Below are 12,535 nucleotides of genomic sequence, written 5' to 3'. Positions count from 1 at the left end.
TTAAGAGATTCTATAAGGGGAACCTAGATGGCTCAGTCTTCAGCTCAGATCATGATCTCACAATTTGTGGGTTTGAGCCCTGCATCAGGCTCTGCACTAACAGCTCAGCCTATTTCAGATTCTGTGTCTCCCTCTCTCTCTCTGCCCCTCCCCACTCATGCTCTGTCTCACTCTCTCTCAAAAATAAATAAATGGATAAAAAGTTTAAAAAAAGAAAGAAAGAAAGTAGAAGTTCTGGATTCCCAAGTAAAATGTTAAAAGAATATTCCTCACATGTATATCACTTATATTTTTCCTTTAGAGATCTTTCTTCACTGGCTCAGATGTCTTTTTAAGTCTGATCTGTGTGTCACATTAGCTGACCTACCACCAGCAGAAAAACCAACTGGGTCCTTCTGAAGCAGTCACAATCGGGTTCTTATAAAGCTGGCATGGCAACAATATTAGAAAAGTGACATCACTGGAGAATTAAGAGCAGAGACTCCTAGGTACTTTGGCAAATGAAAGTTAAAATGACGGCCTGCAAAGTTTGAGGTCACTATACATATCCAAGGCCAAAAAGGAAAACACTCAAAAGCAGAGGCAAAGAGGGTACCTCAGTTAAATAACAGCAACAGCCTTACTACAATCACTTTGTACCAGATTCTACTCTAAGCTGGTTACATGAATTCACTAACTAACTCTTCACAACTCCCACACTAAGAATGTTCTCACTTAGCAGGTGAAAAAAACTGAGGTAAAGGGAAGTTAAATAAATTGTCCAAGGTCATACAACTAGATAGTGGCAGAGGTAAGATTCAAAGTTCAGGCCCTCAATCTCTGCCCCTCCTTTGAAGCAATGGGCAATGGCAGTAAAATAGTAACAGCAGAAACTGCAGCCGTGGACAACCACTGAGTTCTTATCTTAAAAATACTTCACAAGGGTTATGTGATTATTTTCAATGACCTCAAAAGAAAGCTGGTATCTCACGTTAAAGATGATCACATTAAAGCTTAATGAGGTGGTTAACCTGCCTACAATTTTTACACAGGCCACTCATCCTTGCCTGAACTTTGACAAGAGCTCCAAGTTCAGAATCTATACCTCCAATTCAGGATCTGTCCTTTCCTTTAAAAGGGGTCCTTAAACTCGGTCCCATTAGAACTCATAAGTTTTACAGAACTCCAGTAAAATGACAAATCCCAAGACTGTCATTAGGCAGAGAACAGGAGATTGACAGAGGAAGGAGGGGCTGCCAGTCAAACAAGGAGTCTAATCTCTAAGAAGTAAAGTTCTTCCAATTAGGTACAAGCTGAACAATGAAAACTGCACATGACCATGAACTTTGATTTAAGGATGAGTGGCAGTACAAACACCAGACACAGAGAGAAAACACACTGATGGTGGACAAGACAGAAAGTTAGCTAAGGAGAATATGCCCCCAAAGTAATAAATTTCCTTGGGGGAAAAAGAAAACCTAGTTTAAACCTAGTTTCTCAGTGTGATGGGCCCAAAGATAAATAAAGAGCCCCTTATTGCTCTACATTAACTGTATACTACCTGGTGATTAAACTCAGAGAAGAAGCATACTAGAAAGGTCTTCACAGTCTTGACTCTCCTTGGAATGTGTCTGGCTCACTGCTGCCCTCGACAAAATTAAAGCACACCATCTCAGAAGGAAGTCGAGAAGGTTTAAGGGACTACTATACTAAAATCTCCATATGCTTTATAACTTACTTGTGTTTGTTAAATTTTTTCTTCTTTTTAAGTTTATTTATTTATTTGAGAGAGAGAGTAAAAGTGAAGGAGGGGCAAAGGGAGAGGGAGAGAGAAAATCCCAAGCAGGCTCCACACTGTCAGCACAGAGCCCAATAAGGGGCTCAGATCCACTAACCATGAGATCTGGGCAGAAGTAGGATGCATAAACGACTAAGTCACTGAGAGGCCCCTGTAACACGCTTTCCTATATTGATAAGAAGTTAAACATTTAACATAAAAGGGTTTATTTCTGAGAACAGCAAAGAGAGGAGAAGTTGGGAGCCATTAACCCCACTCTACATCAGGGAACTAAAGGACACCAAGGAATGAAGTGAGTGTGGGAGCTACTAGGGAAAAAAGGCACCCTAGCGCCCTCTCTAAGTTTAAAGACAGCCTGGAGCCACTTCACATCTGACAACCTGATAAAGAGCAGAGCAGTTCAAAGGCCCAAGACAGCCTGAAAACTCTTCTAAGGGTTCATTTCCACAAGTAATTCCAAGCAAGCCCAGCAGAGGTGACAAAGATTCCCAAAAGGATTCAATTATGCCTTTGGTCTCAGAATGCTACACCTGGAGAGTTTTTAAAATATCCCCATGCCAGGTCACACCCCACACCAATTAAATTAGAATGTGTAGGGGGTGGGAACCTCGCATCCATTTTTGGTTTTCAAAGAGCCCTAAATTATTCCAATGTGCATCAAAGTGTGGGGACCACCCTCCAAATCTCACATTTCTTCATGAAGCAGCAATGAGAGCTACAGGTCGGACCACTAAATTCAAGGTTACAGGTCAGTTCATCAGGTGTGACAAAGGCTTCTTACTTGGACCTACTTATAATGACCCTGAGAGGAAGGGGTGAGGGGGAGAAAAAGCAGGTATCTTTGCCGTAACCCAAGTCACTCCTGCCAGGGCAAGCTAAGCCCTATATTTACTAGGCAGATGTAGAGGTGGACTGAAGAGTAAATAACTTCTATCAGTACCACTTTAATCCCTATGATCAATAGGAATACACTGTTCTGTTCCCTGAAAGATATTTTTGTGATGCTGTATAGGAAGAAAAAAGCAGACAAGAAGACTTCAGTTGTTTAGCCAACTGGAGGTAATTTACTTTAGTACTTTTAAAGAGAAATTGTTCTTAGACTCAATCTTCAGTAAAGAAAAAAGAAAAAAAGAGACGATTTACTATCTCCTTTCTGGGCAATGTTCAAAGCTGCAAGTGACTAAGGAACTTACATTCTGAACGTCGCCTATTTTTCTCTAGGTTTCAAGTACCGGTCCAGCTCCTGGAAGGCCACCTAAGTCAGGATGGAGATAATAACTAGACCTACAAGGCCTACACTGTCACTGAGGACTTATGGCTACCATCTAGCACAGTATTTATTAGAGTCCTTTCTCAACCCAAATAGAATATACTCTAAAAACTTTGAATCCCAAATTCTAGGCCACCGTTATTAACTGTCTACTAATGACTTAAAAATCTAATGTCAAATTTGGCCCAAATAGTTTTTAAAGGCAAGGAAGGAAGGAAGGAAGGAAGGAAGAAAAAATCATCACCTTCATCATTATTTTGATCTAAGATAGACTCCTCAATATTTTCAGGATTCCTAGGGGAAAGTTCTTGCCCCACTGCGGAAATTACAAAGGGCCCAAAACCAGAAGAATGAAGGAGAGGAGACATACTTAAAATGAATTATCCACAGAGCACCAGGTATGACGAGGGAGCAGAGTGTGGTCCAAGTATCACCATCTCCAACTAGATTCCTACAGCAGCTTCTCCAGTGGGTTCCCAGATTCCTCTCCAACCCCACTTCAAGCGACTGTCCTCAGAGCAGCCAAAATGTTCTTTTAAAAATAAGTCATGATTTGAATAGTCACAATTTGAATGGATCTCAAAGAAGATATGCAAATGAACAATAAGCACATGGAAAGATGCCCAAATCCCTAATCACTAGGGAAATGCAAATTAAAACCACAATGAGGTACCACTTCATACCCATTATCAGGATGATATGAAAGTCATCAGAGTATACCGCCCAAACTATGCCACATGGGTGTAAGGATTATTTTGAACTGAAGATGACTAAGAAACAGCAGATGCAGGAAGGGCTCCCTGCCCTTCACGCTCCCTTTCTACCTAAAAGCAAGATACAGATTTCCCACCAGAAATGTGAGAACATTCTTACCAAGGGAGACAGGGAGTTGAGGATGAGATGAATCTATACAAACACATCTTAAACAACCTTCATCTTCCTTTAGTTTCCCCCATATATTTACCTTCTCAAAATTGACACCTCTAGAAGCTAAAACTCTTTTTCCTTTGTCTTGTCAGATCTCCACCATTTATGGCTCTTTGGATAAATGATACATAAACTCTCTCAGGCCTAACAGCTTCTTTAGAGTTTTCATTTCATTTCTGTGATGCCCTCATTTACATATGAAATAAATCTTTTCCTCCTGTTAATCTATCTTTTGTCAGTTTAATTTGCAGAGTCCAGGGTACTGAACCTATGAAGGTAAGGAAAAAAGATTTTTCTTTCCCTATAACTATTACTAAAACACACACACACACACACACACACACACACACACACACGTGTTAGTAGCTGTGGAGAAATTGGAACCCTTGTACACTGCTGGTGGGAATGAGAAACGGTATACAGCCACTGTGGAAAACAGGCTGTCAGTTCCTCAAAAAATTAAACGCAAAACTATGCGTTTATGATCCAGCAATTCCACCTCTGGGGATAATGACAAAGATGTGAAAGCAGGGTCTTCTAGATACTTGTGCACCTATGTTCACTGCAGCATTATTCAACAATAGCCAAAAGACGGAAACAACAGTGTGGGAAGCAGCAGCGAGGAGCCAGAAAGGAGAGTGTGATGGAGCAAAGCTCTCGTGTCCTTACAACCCAGCTGGTCCAGTTCCTCAGAGGTTAATTCACTTGAGTTAAGATGTTATTGCACCAATGTCCTTCAAGTTTCTTGAGTTGAAATGTTATTGTACAAATGTCCTTTACACTTTGGCACGCTTATAATAACAATAAGGAGAGGGTGTAAAGTTCCCAGGAGTATGGTACAACAATAATCGTGAAAATAGGAAAAGTTTTGTCTAGAAAAAACCTTCTCTTAGCTGTGGCTGTTTGTATAAAACTACTTGCATGTGAGAGATAAAGCGGCAATATGAGCACCGCTCCTGTTGTCCCTCCCGTTCCCATCCTTTGATTCTTTCTTCTTTTCCTCATTCCCTTATCCTCGCGTTCCTGCTTCTGTGTGCCCACGCGCGCACTACACAACAAAGTATTCAACAAATGAACAAATAAACAAAATGTGGTATATTCATACAACGGAATATTACTCAGATTTAAGCTGATGCAAGCTACAACATGTATGAACCTTCAAGACATCATATTAAGGGGCACCTGGCTGACTCAGTGGGTAGAGCATTCAACTCTTGGTCATGAGTTCAAGCCCTGCAGTGATCATGGAGCCTACTTCAAAAGAAAAACACAAAACATGCTAAGTTAATAAGCCAGACACAAAAGGACAAATATTGTATAATTTCACTTAATATAGGTACTTAGAATAGTTAGATACACAGAGACAGAAAGTAGAATGGTAGTTAGCAGAGGCTGGGGGCAGGGGGGCAGGGAGGAGGGTGGATAGGAGAACAGAGAGTTAGAGTTATGGTTTAAAGTTTAAGACATAGAGTTTTACTTTGGGATAATGAAAAGTTCCAGAGATGTATAATGGCGATGGTCACACAACAATGTGAATGCACTTGATGCCCCTGAACTGTACGCTTAAAAATGGTACATTTTATGTTATATATTTTTTACCACCCCACACGCACACATGCAAAACCATATCACATCATTCCCCTCTTTAAAAACCCTTCAACAGGGGCGCCTGGGTGGCTAAGTCAGTTAAGCAGCCAGCTTCGGCTTGGGTCATGATCTCACAGTTCATGGGTTCGAGCCTTGCATTGGGCTCTGTGCTGACAGCTAGCTCAAAGCCTGGAGCCTGCTTCAGATTCTGTGTCTTCCTTTTTCTCTGACTCTCCCCTGCTCACACGATCTCTCTGTCTCTCAAAAATAAATACAAGACATAAAAAAAAATTTTTTTAATAAAAACCCTTCAACAATTTCCCACTGCACTTAGAATAAAACTAAAGCTCTTTACATCAGGCCACAAGGCCCTGCAAAATCTGATTTCTGCCCTTCTCACTCATGTCCTACCCGCATACCACTTCCACCTTGCTCACTGTGCTACAGCCGCACTACGCAAGACAAACCGAATTCTTTCTGACCTCAGGGTCCATATACAACTACTATTCACCTGCTTGGAAAGCTCTCCCGGCCAGCTTGTTCATCTTCAACTTTTAGTATTTAACTCAAATGTCGCCTCTTCAAAAAGTAGCACTCCCACTCCTGTTCCACCTCCAACCTCAAGGTACTCTATATGAAATTACACATTCTCTCTTTAAAACCTTGAGTAAGTTATTTTATCTCCCTAGACCCTGATGTCCTCATTTATATAATGGGGACAACAGTAACTACCTAATACTCGTAAAGACAAATGACACCTCGATACTATTCAATATACACTAACATTTATTATAGTTGGGCCACTAATTCTTGATAATCTGAGTAATGTGAGTTAATACAGGAGATGTTTTACCAGACCCAGATAAAACTCCTCTGGTTAGCTCTCATGGCCCTCCATAATCCAGTCCCCAACGGCAAATTTATTTCCCATTAGTCAAAAAATATTTTCCCCAATCAAGCCAGTATTCTGTCTCATACAATAATAAGAACACCCTACATTTATATACGTTTTTATTTATGAAGCAAGCTTCCGTATATCCTTCCATTCAGTTAGTTAGCAGCTATCAGAGAGCCAGCAGGCTTGAACAAGTTTCTACTCAGAATTTGTGGACAACATGAAATACTTCATTGATACCAGTCACTGAAGAATTACCCAGTCCTAAAAGATGGCATAATGGCATAGTGTTGATGAGAAGGGTTCAGCTTCCAAACAGCCTAAAATGAGACTAGAGTATCTGTTTAAATGCTTAGCCAGAAGGATTTCAAATCCTCAACACCTTATTCTAGTCCACCCTTTCTTTTTAAGTAGGCTCCACAACCAGCATGGAGCCCAGAACAGGGCTTAAACTCAGAACCCTAAGATCAAGACCTGACCTGAGATCAAGAGTTGGACACTTAACTGACTGAGCCACCCAGGAGGCCCTAGGATGATCTTTTTCTAACTCTCAAAGCACATTACTTTATATCAGCTTATTTTACACATCACATTTCTCATTCAGTCATGAGCCTTGTCCCCTCAATCCCAGGTTCCTAAGGACAAGAATAACATCCCCTGCACTGCTGCCATCACTCCCAGAGCCCAGGGAACAATCGGTAGAACTACTCTGTAATTTAAGCCCATCCCTGAGCCTAACCCCACCTGCTCCCAAGCAGCAATGTGACCCCCGTGCAGTGTTTGGGGGCGGGGGGGCGGGAGAGGGAGGGGAAGAGGAAGAAAAGATGGAAGTTTTGGATAAAATTGAAGTATCTTCGATTATCCATTTTTGAGGCTGGAAGGACTTGAGAAAAAAATATATAATCCAAACCTGGGATATTTCCTCATGAAATAAAACCCAGGGATGTGAAGTATCTTGCCTAAAATGAGATAATTAGTGGCAGAAACTGTATTGGCCTATAACACAGGTCTTGACTTACTATTTAGGTTTTCTCTATACCATACTACTTTCTTTACCTCCACTAGGAAGGCTAGGTTTGTAAATATTGAATGAATTATAACATTAAATGAAAGCCTGTTATCCTCATGACATTTAGAGCAACAATCCTAAAATTCTGAAATTTTACTTAAATCTGAAATAACTACTCATTAAATTATCAAGTAGGCACATTAAAGCTCCAAATACAACTCATTCCCATAATTCAAAGAATTACAAAGTTGCTACAAGAAGGATTTGAGAGGGGCGCCTGAGTGGCTCAGTTGGTTAAACGTCTGACTCTTGATTCTGGCTCAGGTCATGATCTCATGGTTCATGAGATGGAGCCCCACGACAGCTAGATAGTCTCTTTCCTCTCTCTGTCCCTCCCCCGACTCATGCATTGTGCTCTCACTCAAAATAAACATTTAAAGAAAAGAGGATTTAAGAAATCTTAAAGCTTAGGTTTTTTTTACATAAGCAAACAACAATGGAAAACATATGAAGCAAAGCACAGATAAATATAAGGTCTTCGGGATGGAGACACTGTCACAATAACTAGCCAAGCGCGGATAAGAAAAAACATTTTTCCAGAAAAAAGAATTTGGGGGAGAGGAAGCTGCATAAAGGTGTAGGCTCAAACACAACCTTTACTATATGAAGTTTCATTTAAAGCATGAAAGAACTAGGGCGCCTGGGTGGCTCAGTCGGTTAGGCCCTCAACATCAGCTCAGGTCATGATCTCACAACTCTTGAGTTTGAGCCCCCCTGTAGGGCTCTGTGCTGACAGCTCAAAGCCTAGAGCCTGCTTCAGATTCTGTGTGCATCTCTCTCTCTGCCCTTCCCCTGCTCACACTTTGTCTCTCCTTCAAAAATAAATAAACATTTGAAAAAACATTTTTAACAAGATAAAGCAGGAAAGAACTTGGTTTATTCATTCATTTGCTCACTTATTTATTCACGATACTTTTGAAGTACCTACTATGTACCAAAAACCGGAGATGTGAAAGGTGAAACAAGACAGGATTCTTTTTCCTCTGGAGATTATGTTTTAGTTAGAGTGAGACAATAAACAAAGAAAGAAAGAAACAAGTTAATATCAGCTTGTCATTAGCTGCTATGAGGAAAATAAACACAGTGATGTGAGGATATACAGGGAGTGTATGTGAAGTATCAGGTCAAGGAAGGCCAATTAAGGAGGTCTCATCTGAAAAAGAAGTAGAAACTGAGTCTAAATTCTTCCAAAGAAAACCTTTAGAACACTGTTCTGCCCAGAATCTTGGGAGCAGGCAGTATTCCTTATTCCTAGCCTCCTCAGTACAAACGACTGAGAATGGGAGGGATCCCAGTCCCCAGCATGGAATGACCTAGTTTGGAGAAATCGTCCAAAGTGAACAGAAGGAAACCCACAAGCAAAGAAAGTTCAGAGTTCCTCTTTCTTGTAAGAATGGCAGTTCCACTGTTTGGTAATATACAGTAATAGTAATAATCAGATATGGTGATCTTTGCACAGAAAAATATATCCCCATTGGCATTTTCTAATTTGAAGGGGGCAATGGGGTAAGGTGGGTATGGAATGCAATCTAGGTAGCAATCTGCCAGTGTATTAAAGTTACAATTGTTATTAAGCATTTTAAATACAAATCTTCAAACTCTAAAATATTCCTTGTTGGCAGTGCTGCCAACGCCCAGGCGGAGAAGCTGAGGTCATCATTGAACTTGAAATATTTAAAGTGGATACAAAACTGTTTCAGCAATGCAGACAATTAAGTGTGTTGTTGTGGGTGATGGTGCCGTTGGTAAAACATGTCTCCTGATATCCTACACAACAAACAAATTTCCATCGGAGTATGTACCAACTGTTTTTGACAACTATGCAGTCACAATTATGATTGGTGGAGAGCCATATACTCTTGGACTTTTTGATACTGCAGGGCAAGAGGATCATGACAGATTACGACCGCTGAGTTATCCACAAACAGATGTATTTCTAGTCTGTTTTTCAGTGGTCTCTCCATCCTCATTTGAAAATGTGAAGGAGAAGTGGGTGCCTGAGATAACTCACCACTGTCCAAAGACTCCTTTCTTGCTTGTTGGGACCCAAATTGATCTCCGAGATGACCCCTCTATGATTGAGAAACTTGCCAAGAACAAACAGAAGCCGATCACTCCAGAGATGGCCGAGAAGCTGGCCTGTGACCTGAAGGCAGTCAAGTACGTGGAATGCTCTGCACTCACACAGAAAGGCCTAAAGAATGTATTTGATGAAGCAATATTGGCTGCCCTGGAGCCTCCAGAACCGAAGAAGACCCGCAGGTGTGTGCTGCTATGAACCTCGCCAGAGCCCTTTCCGCACAGCTGGGGTCAGCACCGCACTAAAAGCAATGTTAAATCAAACTAAAGATTAAAAATTAAAATTTGTTTTTGCAAAAAAAAAATAAATAAAATATTCCTTGTTAAAGGATACCAAGGCAGAAAAAGAAAAAACATAGGAAAACTTTTTTCTTAGTTTTCACAATACAGGATGCAATATCTCTACTCCAATGTGCAAGATCTTTGGAGATTTAGAGATATGTAAATCTCCAAAGATCTGTTCAAAGTTCTACTATGTCATTTACCAAATAACAAACATGCAAACAAACAACTAGATATTTAAGCAATTTTTAGTGGTTTCTACCTAAAAATAAATACATTAGTCCAAATTATTACTACAGTAAAGACAGAGGATCAATCAGTATTTAAACTATAACACTCTCATTTTAAGGAAGAGGAAAGTGAGCCCAAAAAGGACTGATGACTGTCCAATGGCAAACAAATGGGAGGAAATTAAACAAACTCTCAGCCCAGGAACCCCATGTTTTTCAAAAACAAAGAACAAAACTCAACAGTCTGCAAATGGCACTTAAAAAAAAATAAAATAGAAGCCATCAAAGTAGACTGTAAATACTGCTGATTTTGTTTTGCATCAGTTTTCGTTCAGTTATATACCTATCTTTTTCATACACAGAAACACGCATGCACACACACACACACTTGTGTATCTATGGAGTCTTGACATAAAAAAAAGATCTCTTGCTATGGGTTACAGTCAAAAAGTCAAAATTTTTCAAAACACTTTATTTCACACTGCCTGTCTTTGAATACTTGCTTGTATTTCTTATGTAAACACTGCAATAGCAACATTAAAAAAAACATTAATGGATGATAATTCTACCTAAAAAAAAAAACTCCCCTTCAAATCCTGCTTTTGCATTTATTCAGTGCTCTGCTTTTTGTACTCTTTATGACTAGAACTCAAGTAACCATCAAGAGCAATGGTAGTAACTAGCAAGTGGAGAAGCTCTCCCTTAGCCAAAGGTGCTATGAGAGGAAAAAATAGGGTAAAACAGGCAGAGAGGGAAAGGATAGGACCAGAGGTCCCCGGGCGGGATAAAACATATATTCTGGAACAATGTTGGAGTGTCTGACCAGAGCAAACCACCCCCCCAATCCGAATAAGGTCCCTCTTAAAAATATAACAGACACCACCTACCCCCCCCCCTCAGGTTTCCCTCAGGAATCTGGCAAAAGACCTGACGGAAAATAAGTAGACCATAAAACCTATGACCCACAAGGAACAATTTGGCCCCAGACCACCTCATACAAGGGAAGCAAGCCAATCAGAAACGGACAATCCAGCACCTAGAGTTGTTCAGCCAATAGAGGTAGAGCGTGAGAAGGATCAAGGGGGAAGAGGAAGAGGGTCAGTGACCAGAACCTTATAAAACAAGGATCCTTGCCTATATCCTTGGGCATTCACTTTTGAATGCCCCTGTTTGTAAGAGACCTTCCCTCTACTCTTACTTGCTAATCTTATACTCTAATAAACTTTGGCCTGCTGCTCATTTTGTGTCCAGCTCTTCAATCTTCAAACTGGTGAGACAATGAACCCCGGGTATTGAGGTAAAAGATCCTGCAACGGTGCTACAATAATCAGTGCCTATTAGTCTCCCAAGGAATTGACAGTTGGAGAAGCACATATTCATTACAAAAAGACACAGTATGTTTACCAGAACTCAGATGTTCAGACAGTTTTCTCCAAAAAAGACTCAGAAATAAGTCCTCCACAGACCTGATCTCAGAATGTAATTTTAGGGTGAAAGGCCCATTCTTAAAATATTTTTTCAAGGCAACTGAGAGGCTCAGTCAGTTAAGTGTGGGACTTCGGCTCAGTCATGATCTCGCAGTTTGTGGGTTGGAGCCCCACGATAGGCTCAGTGCTGACAGCTCAGAGCTGGGAGCCTCCTTCAGATTCTGTGTCTCCCCCTCTCTCTGCCCCTCCCATTCTCATGCTCTGAATCTGTCTCTCAAAAATAAATAAATAAAAATGTTAAAAAATATTTTTTTCTACATAATATTGTCTGAGGCTAGTATTTAGGGGGAAACATTAACAGAGGACACGGCCACCCACTACTAATTAGGTCTAAGATTTAAAATGCAAACTGCCAGGGCTTCTGGGTGGCTCAGTCAGCTGGGCATCTGACTTTGGTTCAGGTTATGATCTCATGGTTCTTGAGTTCAAACCCCACATCGGGCTCTGTGCTGGCAGCTCAGTCTGGAGCCTACTTCAGATTCTGTGTCTCCCTCTCTGGCCCTCTCCAGCTTGTGCTCTGTCTCTCTCTCTCCCTCAAAATAAATAAACATAAAAACATTTTTTAAATAAAAATAAAAAATAAAATATGAAGTGCCTTGGGGCACCTGGCTGGCTCAGTCAGAGGAGCATGCAACTCTTGATCTTAGAATTGTGAGTTTGAGCCCCACACTGAGTGTAGAGAATAGTTTAAAAATATAAATATGGGCATCTGGGTGGCTCAGTCAGTTGAGTGTTGGACCTAGGCTCAGGTCACAATCTCATGGTCTGTAAGTTCAAGCCCCACATCAGGCTCTGTGCTGACAGCTCAGAGCCTGAAGCCTGCTTCAGGGTCTGTGTCTCCCTCTCTCTCTGTCCCTCCCCTGCTCACACTCTTTGTTGCTCTCAAAAATAAACAAAGATTTTTTTTAATTTTAATAAAATATTTTTTAAAT

General features: G+C 40.7%; 1 protein-coding gene and 1 pseudogene across 9 annotated transcripts in view; one reads left to right on the top strand and one right to left on the bottom strand.

The window, feature by feature from the left end:
• CCDC126 (coiled-coil domain containing 126) overlaps window positions 1-12,535 on the bottom strand; it is a 94,861-nt gene that overhangs the window by 25,264 nt on the left and 57,062 nt on the right. For 2 of the 9 annotated variants that reach the window (XM_029930191.1, XM_029930219.1), the window contains one exon: window positions 3,418-3,579. The exons of 6 other annotated variants lie outside the window; for them this stretch is intronic. The gene's annotated coding sequence lies outside the window, so the exon portion shown is untranslated. Of the gene's footprint in view, window positions 1-273; window positions 363-3,417; window positions 3,580-12,535 lie in introns of those variants that run through there. One more of the 9 variants, XM_029930227.1, reaches the window with a different exon arrangement.
• Window positions 9,150-9,808, top strand: LOC115283784 (annotated as a pseudogene).

This window comes from Suricata suricatta, chromosome 2 (assembly GCF_006229205.1).
Source record: "Suricata suricatta isolate VVHF042 chromosome 2, meerkat_22Aug2017_6uvM2_HiC, whole genome shotgun sequence".
NCBI lineage: Eukaryota > Metazoa > Chordata > Mammalia > Carnivora > Herpestidae > Suricata > Suricata suricatta.
Note: the sequence above shows the minus strand (reverse complement) of the source record. Positions and strands in the feature narration are given on the sequence as shown.